The sequence below is a fragment of the Copadichromis virginalis genome, linkage group LG14 (genome assembly GCF_057382275.1).
Source record: "Copadichromis virginalis isolate Kocher_CV1m ecotype Utaka linkage group LG14, C_Virginalis_male_GT1.1, whole genome shotgun sequence".
In the NCBI taxonomy this organism is placed as follows: Eukaryota; Metazoa; Chordata; class Actinopteri; order Cichliformes; family Cichlidae; genus Copadichromis; species Copadichromis virginalis.
Window position 1 is genome coordinate 40,803,731 of NC_140631.1, and position 9,933 is coordinate 40,813,663.

The window sequence follows — 9,933 nt, forward strand, 5'->3', positions numbered from 1 at the left end:
GGCGTAGCAACTGCTGTGTTTACACATAAAGCGGGCAGCTGACAAATTGGTGAAAAACAACTCTGCTAGACAGCAAGTTAGTATACAGCTGGACCAGCCGCTAACTGCACCTTAAACTGACAGACAACGTGTTTTTCCTTCATAGCTAGGGATTCCATGCCTTTTACCATCTCAGTAAACTACGAGCCATAGTGGTCAAGCAATGCCAAGTTAATTCTACTGAGCTGAGTTTGATATCCTTGCCTTGCAGCACTGCGTGGATGATCTTTCAATCTCTCTCTTCCACCGCACTTTCCACAGCCATACCCGCGACCTTGTGGTTGTCAGTTCTAATTCATTGGCCGATGTTTATGGTCATGTCTTTATGTGTCCGAACATCCAGTGGCATGTCACATTGTTTTCATGACCGCGCCCTCACCCCAGGTGCAATGTATTTTCACAATCTAACTATGCATATGTACAGAGAAATATATTTGGATAACAAGGAGATTATGTTTTATTACATTAGTGATAAGTGATAAGCTGGCTTAGGGGGCTGTCCTGCAGGACCGCAGGAGCACTTCATGGTAATTTGTGTTGGTCTCCAGTGTTGTTATCCACAGTCCCGTTGAGTTCTTGATGACATCTATGTATTACAGCAAAAAGTGTTAGGATAACATTTGTAACAAGTTCTTTTGGACTAAGTTGTTTTGGATGTGAAGGGGCCTTATGCTGATGTAGAGCTGGCATGAAGAAGTTTGCATCAACTAGTTAAAAGGTTGGTTCTGTTCATCTGGACGTAACGTTTTCAGTGGGAGAAACATTTTGTCACTCATCCAAGTGACTTCTTCAGTCCTAGCTGTCTGCAGGTTTCCAACCTTATAAACAGTAGATTTGTATAATGACTGAAACATCTTAACACATGCAGTTTTTCTTCTCCTCATTATCACCTTTGAGATTGAGTCAGGAAGGGCATCCAGCATAAAACTCGTGTTTTTGCTCCGTGAGTAACTTGGTCTTACAAGATACCCAGAACAAATGGATGACTGCAGTTCAGCAAAATAAAGAATAAACCATCATGAAGCCTGAATATATGTGTGGACTAATTCAAGCTCAGCATGAGCACTCTTTCAGCTAACAGGCTACACAACTACTGAGCGGTTCCAAAAGTGGGCAATGATCCACTAATGATCAGAGCATGCTACATTACCCAAGAGCAGCGATGACAAAAGCTGAACATGTTAGTAAAATACTCCAGTTCTACTTTTACAACAGCCTCCCGGAGCTGAGTACCATTTGACGATGGTTTTGATTTATGCATGTTGGAGGAGGCTCCAACATGTCTTTCTGCCAAATTAATATTCATGACAACAGTGGCATACTCATTAAAATATCATGTAATGATACCTGAGGCATCTGAGTCAAATTCTGTAAACACATAGAGTAAAACAAAAAGGAGACATCTTACTTTGACTGTTTTATTTTGTGCAACTGGACAGAAATGGGATCACTTGTTAGCACAGAGCAGAAGTAACACAAAATTGGCAAAAGCGGCTATCGCCAAGGTTACAGCTCAGTCAATGCCAGAAAAATGTAGTGGCAACAAAGCAAAAAGAGCCCCTTTCTGACAATCTGATGCACCATTTAAAATATTTTTTCACTGGACAGGCTGTAAAGAGACAAACTCACAATTTTGTGCTAAAAATAATAATGGTAAGACACGACTTTTAGTTACAACAGATTGTGTCAAAATGACTAAAGCTTGAGATTAAAACCGTGGATGAGAAAGCAGCTACCGTTAAAATAGTCTCAGTACAAGACAGAGGTCTGTTCTAAAAGTGACCCTGTCGACTGCATCCTTACATACTCCTCTGTTTTATCTAATTCAGGTCTAGTTGATGTTCTGCAATCATGTGATCTCTGCTAATTTTGTGATAGCAACTTTTTTCTTCTGAGTGCTGCTTCTTCTGCAGGTCAAGTGTCTTTGGAAGTTTTTATATATCCCACTGTGCTCAGTCACAAAATGCATTCAGGCTGCAGAGTGCCGTACAGCAGCACTGCAGCTGCGGCTCATTCAGGACGAGTGTCAGGCGAGTTAAACACTCATCTTATATCAAACTGAATATTTAATCAACCTGTCAACTCACTGAAGTGACGATTTGCAAATCCCCATTCTTTCCCCGCTCTAATACCAACCCCTGGACCCCTTTCATCCTCCTCTGATGGGATTTTGAAGCATTTTGAAACTTTTGTTCCCTCTCCTTACTTCAAGAAGCTGAAACAACATCAAAAGATGGCTCGTTCCTGATGAGTCTGTCCTCTTACGGTTCCTGCTGAGTTTTAATCCTCTTGAAACATAATGCTGCAGTTTGTGTGCCACTGACATAAAACAAGACAGTCAGCTTAAAGCAGGCGATTGGGTTCAGTGTTTTTGGTTCCAGCTGATGGTAATTGAAAATATCAGGATAAATCTTGCATAGACACGTGTACATTTACAGAAATAACTATCATACAGCAGTCTACTACTTCCTCCTTTTTACTGTTGGGGTCTATGAAAAATAACTCATGGTTTGCAACTGCAGATTCCTTATTTATTGCATCTAGTGACATTTCCAGCACTCCTGCTCTTCCTCAGTCAATGAAACACCAAACAGCACCATCTCAAATCAACTGTGTTTTTGGTCACATGACTGTTCACAGGTGGGTTAAGATGATGCTCAGTTCTGCAGCGTGCAAAATGTGCAAAAATGTATTTTTCATTGTCCCTTTTTTTTTCTTAGGATGAGAAGGATTTACAGGGATTTCTTTTTTCCCTCCAGGGTTGCGGTTTGAGAACATTTCATCTTATTCAGCTCGAACCTTACCTTTTGGTGAGGGTCCAGCTCTGGTACAGGACACACAGTTCTCCCTTCCAAAAACGCAAAATCAATTGCAAGCTAATGCCCAAATGGGACATGATACAACAAGAACTCAATCTTTGGTCAACTTTATGGTGGGGTGTGGTTAGCAGTGCTGCTGCAGAGGAGGAGTGGAGCAGTGGGTTCAGGGCGAGGTGGTAGGGAAGGCTGGCTTGGCACAGTCGGTGAACATCTTCTAATCATGCCTTCCCTATTTCAGTAGCGACCGGAGAGGAGAGCTGCTGCTGGTGGAGTATGGGAGTCAAGGCAGCAAACACTGAAAAGTGCATTCAAAGTGTGTGTGTAAAAAGTGACAAAATAAAAGCCATACAAAGAGCCACAGAGTCGTGTCGGGTCCTGTTTACAAACGTATTCAAAGCTCACTTGGAGTCAGGCTGTACAGAGTGCGACTCAGAGTGCACCAACAAGGAGGCTTTCTTCTCATTAGCTGGCTCGATTAAAATGAAAAATTTGAGATAATTTGTATCACGACAGCAGTTATCTACGTTCTTTGTTAACCCAGACTTTCTGCCTGGATTCATATTCTCATGACAGTCGCCGCCTACATTGGTGTGAGATATCAGTAACAGTTGATAACGAGCTACAATGAACAAAAGAATCTAAGGATAAAAAGCAAAGCAGCTGTGGAAAAGAAGGCATAAATAAAAGATGCAGAAAGTCATCACTTTTTAATAGAAACGTGACCTTAAACACGTGGTTCTTCCAAGCTCATTAAAAGTCTTGGAGACAAACCAGGAGACTTGCTCTGTATTGCTTTACTTGGTTGATGGATTCTGATGATAATCTCACCTGAGTAAGAGCTTAAGGTCTACACTGGTGATGTGTCCTTACTACTGACAGGCAGCCAATAATATAATTACAAGACCAAACATAGCTCAGTGGACCAGCCTCAGCCAGCCCACTTGTTTGAAATACATTTGTGGTGGCGTGTGGCCCCTGGCTCAGCTGCAGGGGAGGAGTGGTGCAGTGAGCTCAAGGGGCCGGTGCCGGGAGCGAGGTGAGGCCACAGGTGGTGGCGATTGGACTGATGACAGTCTCAGTTTCTTTCATAGCGAAGGAAGAGATGAGCGGGGAAGAAGGAGACTGAGACCTGAGCTGAGACGAGACTGTGGCTGTATCCTAATTCAGGGTCTGCAGCCTTAAAGGTCCACAATGCCGGCGTACTCAAAGACAGCTAAGGCCGGAAGTGCGAGGCTTGTGAAATGGGACGGTCTAACCTCCGTCGCGCTGCTCAGGTTGCCTAGCAACCATGATACTAACCGCTGGAAATGTTTCATACAGCTTTGTTTGACAGAAATGAAGGAGAAAATCTTTTGTTCATTTGTTTGTTTGGTTTTGATGAGCTTTGTGTGATTTGATAAGTATCTGAGGCTGAGACCAAAGGACTGTACAACATGATTGTTGGGCTTCATTTCTGTACTGAACAGTCATTTTAAGATTAGCTAGTCTTGTTCATGAGACTGAAGTCATCTCACTTTGGTAATGTAAATATAATGTGGCCAATATTAAAGTTATTACAGCAGTGAACTTGAACTCTGTGTCAAATACTGAGCATCAGTAAAGATTAAAGTTGCAGTTATTTATATGTCCTGTCACTTTATATTTTCACTCAAAGACGAGTATCTGTGACAGTGTGTATACAGATGTATTATATATAACAGACAAATATTGTTCGTTTAATATGTTGGCATTATTACATTTGGCTCAATGCTTACATGTATGTGTAAAAAGCAAATGTACGAGCTGTGATAACTGTGTCTGATAGAATGAAGAGTAGACTGATATATGAAATATTCCTTTATTGGGTGAGAAAATCAGACCATGTCATAACTGCTGTAAGTCACACAGAATAGACATCAGAGCCTTAAACAGGCTGACGTCTGCTAAATGGGTCAAACTGGGCAGAAAGTCTACAAACACATAACATCCTTATAGAATATGATGTAACACTATAGATCAACGTAGCTCAGAATATATAAAGCATATAAACAATTACAGCAATATGATGCAACAAACACAGCAGCTACTGATCCAAAATCCTCAAAGCTTCATAGAACTGAAACCAACATTTATTTTTAGCTCCATTCTGCTGCTGATACAGACTTTAGGTTTCTGAACATTAAACTTGTTGCTGCCTTTCATAGTGTGTAACTTGAAGGCCCTGAGTACTTTCTCCCACACTGAAAACACTGGAATGATAAAATTATTTGAACATTACCTAATAAGACTGATTCAGCACAGACAGTTATGTTAAACTTTCCTAGCAGTCCTTCACAAACAGGGAACAGTCTGTCTATTCTCTCCATCTGTCAGCTGCTGCTGGCTCTTCCTCCTCCTCTTCCTCACACACTGCTGAGTTTGTCCTGGTGGATCATCAGGGGTGCAAAGCCTCACAGATGATGTGCAGCAGTGGGTCCCTCAGTCTGTCCTCACTCTGGACACTTGCAGGTGTCACACATGGAAATCAAATGTGTGATAAGCTGCAGGATTCAAACACAAGTGTAACTTATAAACACATGTTCATACTTTTATTCCACAATCAGAGAGAAAGAAACAGAGAGAGAGTGCAGGACAGACATACAGGTGACAGTCTCAGGTGTACACACTGCTACAAACAGGAGGATTTAGTGTTTGTGTTATTACGAGTGCTAAACAAGAAGAGTTCCCAGATGGTGCAGTGGACACATGTGTAACTGCTGTGATTAAAGCATCTTTCTTTCAGCTTAACGAGTGAACCGTTAGTGAACCAACAGGAATGTTTTAATGTTCTTTGTTATTAAACATTTGCACATAAATAAGTGACATAATATTCAGTACTTACTTTTAAAAGTTTACTCTTCGGCCGCTCCGCTTCAGCCGTCTGACAATTGGGGGGTTTTTTCGGCAAAATTATGCACACCCACCGCCGTGCTATGAAGTCTGGGATATGTTGGGCCATGAAAGGTACACCGACCCATCCTTAAAATTCAGGGAAATGAAGGACGCATTTGACGGCCACATTTCAAGCAGCCTTCCAATTGGGACAGCCTTCGTCACGTCACTGTGACGTAATCGGCCTTAAAATGCGGCCTTTGAGGCTGCAGACCCTGAATTGAGACACGGCCTGTGTCTTTGTGTGTGCAACTGCCAATAAAAGTGGAAACCAGTGAGCACAACCATTGTGTGTGTTGGGTACAATATTATTATTATTATATAATGCACATATTAAAAAAAATATAGAATAATGTCATTCATTATTATCAGGAAGTCCTAAAAACTTTTGTTACAGCATATAGTTAGGATTGGATCAGGTGACCCTGAGTCCTCCCTTAGTTACGCTGCAGTAGGTCTAGGCTGCTGGGGAAGTGTTTCTTGTTTACTTTCCTTTTTTCCACTCAGTATGTGTTTGTACACCACTCTGCATTTGATCATTAATTGTTATTAAACTCTGGTTCTGCCGGAGGTCTCGTTGGATTGTTGGGGTTTTCTCTGTAATCTTGTGGGATCTTTAGCTTACAATATAACGCGCCTTGAAGCAACTGTTGTTGTGATTTGATGCTGTATAGAGAAAATCAGATTGATTTGAAAGCTGACCTCCTGATATTTACATCAGCGATCGTGGCTCAAGAGTTGGCTTGGACAGTCTCGGTCGTTGTGTCCTTGGGCAAGACACTTCACCCGTTGCCTACTGGTGGTGGTCAGAGGGCCCGGTGGCGCCAGTGTCCGGCAGCTTCGCCTCTGTCAGTGCGCCCCAGGGTGGCTGTGGCTATGATGTAGCTGCCATCACCAGTGTGTGAATGTGTGTGTGCATGGGTGGATGACTGGATATGTAAAGCGCTTTGGAGTCCTTAGGGACTAGTAAAGCGCTATATAAATACAGGCCATTTACCATTTACCATTCAATTATGAAACTGATCAATGATCAGCTGATCGGCTTTTCTCTCTTGTTTGTTGATCGCCCACTTTGCACCAGAAAGAGGAAACCAGCGGATGTCGCGCTAAACAACAGCAGCATGTTTAAGCTTGATCAGCTGTTGTTAGAATTTATTTCATATTAATTTACAGCTGATGTTTGCTGGAGCTGATGTTTGCTGGAGCTGTAAAGCAGCTGTAAAGCTGCTGGTCATGATGTCGGTTTGGATATGTGGTGAGAGGGAAACATGAAGATGAAACCAGGAAATGTCCTTACTGAACCATCAGAGCTGAACAGGTGATGGAGAATAATGGATTGCATTTATATAGCTCTTTTCGGGACCCTTCAAAGTGCTTTACAATTCCACTATTCACACACACATTCACACACTGGTGGAGGCAGCTACAGTTGTAGCCACAGCTGCCCTGGGGCAGACTGACAGAGGCGAGGCTGCCATATCGCGCCATCGGCCCCTCTGGCCATCACCAGTAGGCGGTAGGTGAAGTGTCTTGCCCAAGAACACAACGACCGAGACTGTCCGAGCCGGGGCTCGAAGCGGCAACCTTCCAATTACAAGACGAACACCCAACTCTTTTTTTTTTTTTTTTTTTTTTTTTTTTTATTAATATTTTTGGATGGACAGAAACATTAATAAATAAATATACAACTGCAATAATCATACTGTCAGTTCTCTGTCTGTTTCTAAACAAACAAACAAACTAAGACAAGCAAACAAACAACACACTAACAAACAAACAAAAAAAAAAAAAAAAAAAAAAAAAAAAAAAAAATTACATAAATAAATAAATAAAATAAAATAAATAAAACCCAGGAGAAACAAAATAATACACCGCCTCCTGGAAAACATCAGCAAAAACAAAAACAAATAAGGGTAAAACCCCCTGGTGCAAAAAAAAAAAAAAAAAAAAAAAAAAAAAAAAAAAAAAAAAGACAACAACCAAAATACCAATGACACATGAAATATCCCTCTAAGAGACCATTTATCATAATGTCTAAGAGACATTGTCAATGTACCGCAAAAAGGGACCCCAGACCTGCTCAAAAATATCTTCTCTTCCCTTCATTCTATACATAACCCGTTCATATGATGCCATCCTAGACATTTGTTCGGTCCATTCCTTGAAAGAACAGGGGCTGGATGACTTCCAATGCCTAAGAATTACCCTGCAACCAGTTATAAAAGCCAGACGCATCCACATTCTCTGTTTTTTTGAGAGAATGTTATCGTCAGGTAGTAGGCCCAGGACGCATATAGCTGGAGATTTAGAAAGATTAAGTTTAAAAATATCATTCACCAAGTTGATGATCCCATCCCACAAATAATCATTTTTCCGACATGTATACAACATATGAACTAGAGTCCCGACTTCCTGCTGACATTTCCAACAAATGTCCTTATCTGCGAGCTTCAACCTGACTAATTTACTGGGTGTCCAATAGTTTCTGTGAAGCAACTTGTACTGGATAAGTTGAGACTGTGTTTCAGGTGAGCAAACATACCATGATGAGATCAGCATCTTCCAACTGTCCTCTGAGATCTGGATACCCAGATCTTTCTCCCAACACCGCCTCAGTCCCCCCAAACTGGGAGCGTGTGCCTCTCTGAAGCTCCCATAAAATTTAGATGCCCTGATTCTGTTATTGTCAGGGGTTGCAAACATCTTCTGAACACTAGATGGAGGGTCTAGATTATTTTTCAAAATGGCTTTAATACAATGTCTTATTTGAAAAAACCTCCAAATTTCCCTTGGATCCAAATTGAATTCTCGTCTGATTTCTGCAAACGATTTCATGCCAGTCTGCCCAAATAGGTCCCCCATCTGATTAATACCTGTCCTAGCCCAGGCCTCCCACCAGACCGGTTTCTTACCTATTAATACTTTCTTATTATACCAAATAGAGGCTCTAGCGGTGAGATAAGGGCTGCTGTTGGTATATTGGTGAGCTCTAAGCCAGGTCTCTTGCATGAAAGACAGTACTGGATCTTTAAACGGTACTGGCCTTCCCTTCTGAGTAAGGAAGGCCTCTAAAGACGAAGGGGCCACAAGACTTTCCTCAATCCCAACCCATGATGGCTTATCAGTAGAGGAATTATGTATCTTAACTAACTGAGAGAGGGAGAAAGCATAATGATACCAGACCATCTTAGACAATGCCAACCCACCACTCTCTTTAGCAGCATATAATTTAGACCGATTGAACAATGGCTTTTTACCTGCCCACACAAAACCCTCGAACACCCAACTCTTGAGCCATGAAACAGGTTTACCTTTTAGGTGACATGAATGAGTTGAAGGGAAGTTATGAACTGTTTCTGAGAGACAAATAACACCAGGATCCTTTTCTAAGTAGCTGACAGCTGGTAACTGTGCAGGGGCGGGTCTAGCAAAGTGTTGCCAGGGGGGCAGGTAGGGCATTAACAGGGAGAGGGGGGCACAAAGAAATACTTTTCTTTCTTATTCTCATTTAAAATGTCTCACTTTTATTAAATAATTATCTGAATCTTACAACCAAAGTTTTTATCTGATGTAAAATGTATAGAAATCATACATATACCAACAAGACTGTACATCACTGTCACAACAGCGTTTGCTTTCATTCAAAGGCTTTATGGCTTTAATGCCTGGTGGGCTGGTCTCTAGTCAAAATGCCCATTTTTTTGTCCCAGTCCAGCCCTGGGCACGACACGCAGTGAATCAATCTGAGAGGTGCATTAAAAAATAAATGGCCGGGCCAGCGATGCACATCGGAAATCAGCTCGCATAGACACATTAGTTGCGCCGCTTCTTAATGACGATATCTTAGCTAACAACCCCAACTACCAGATTCAACTTGTAATTGGCTAAAAATAACTTTGAGCGATGAAATTTCCACATTCCAACACTTCAAATGCTTCAGCATCTGTCCGCTCAGCGCAGCATCAGCACCACGGAAACACACGGATACATCCGTAGACTGAGACAGAATTCACAATGTGTTTTCAGGTGTTTGGACCAATGTTTTCTTTTCTGATCAAACCAGAAAGCTTCAATGAGCAGCTGGTTTGTCTCACATTAACTGGCTGAGTTAATGCCAGTTAATGTGACATCGAAATGCAGCTGATGAACTGAAAAGCTCGACTCT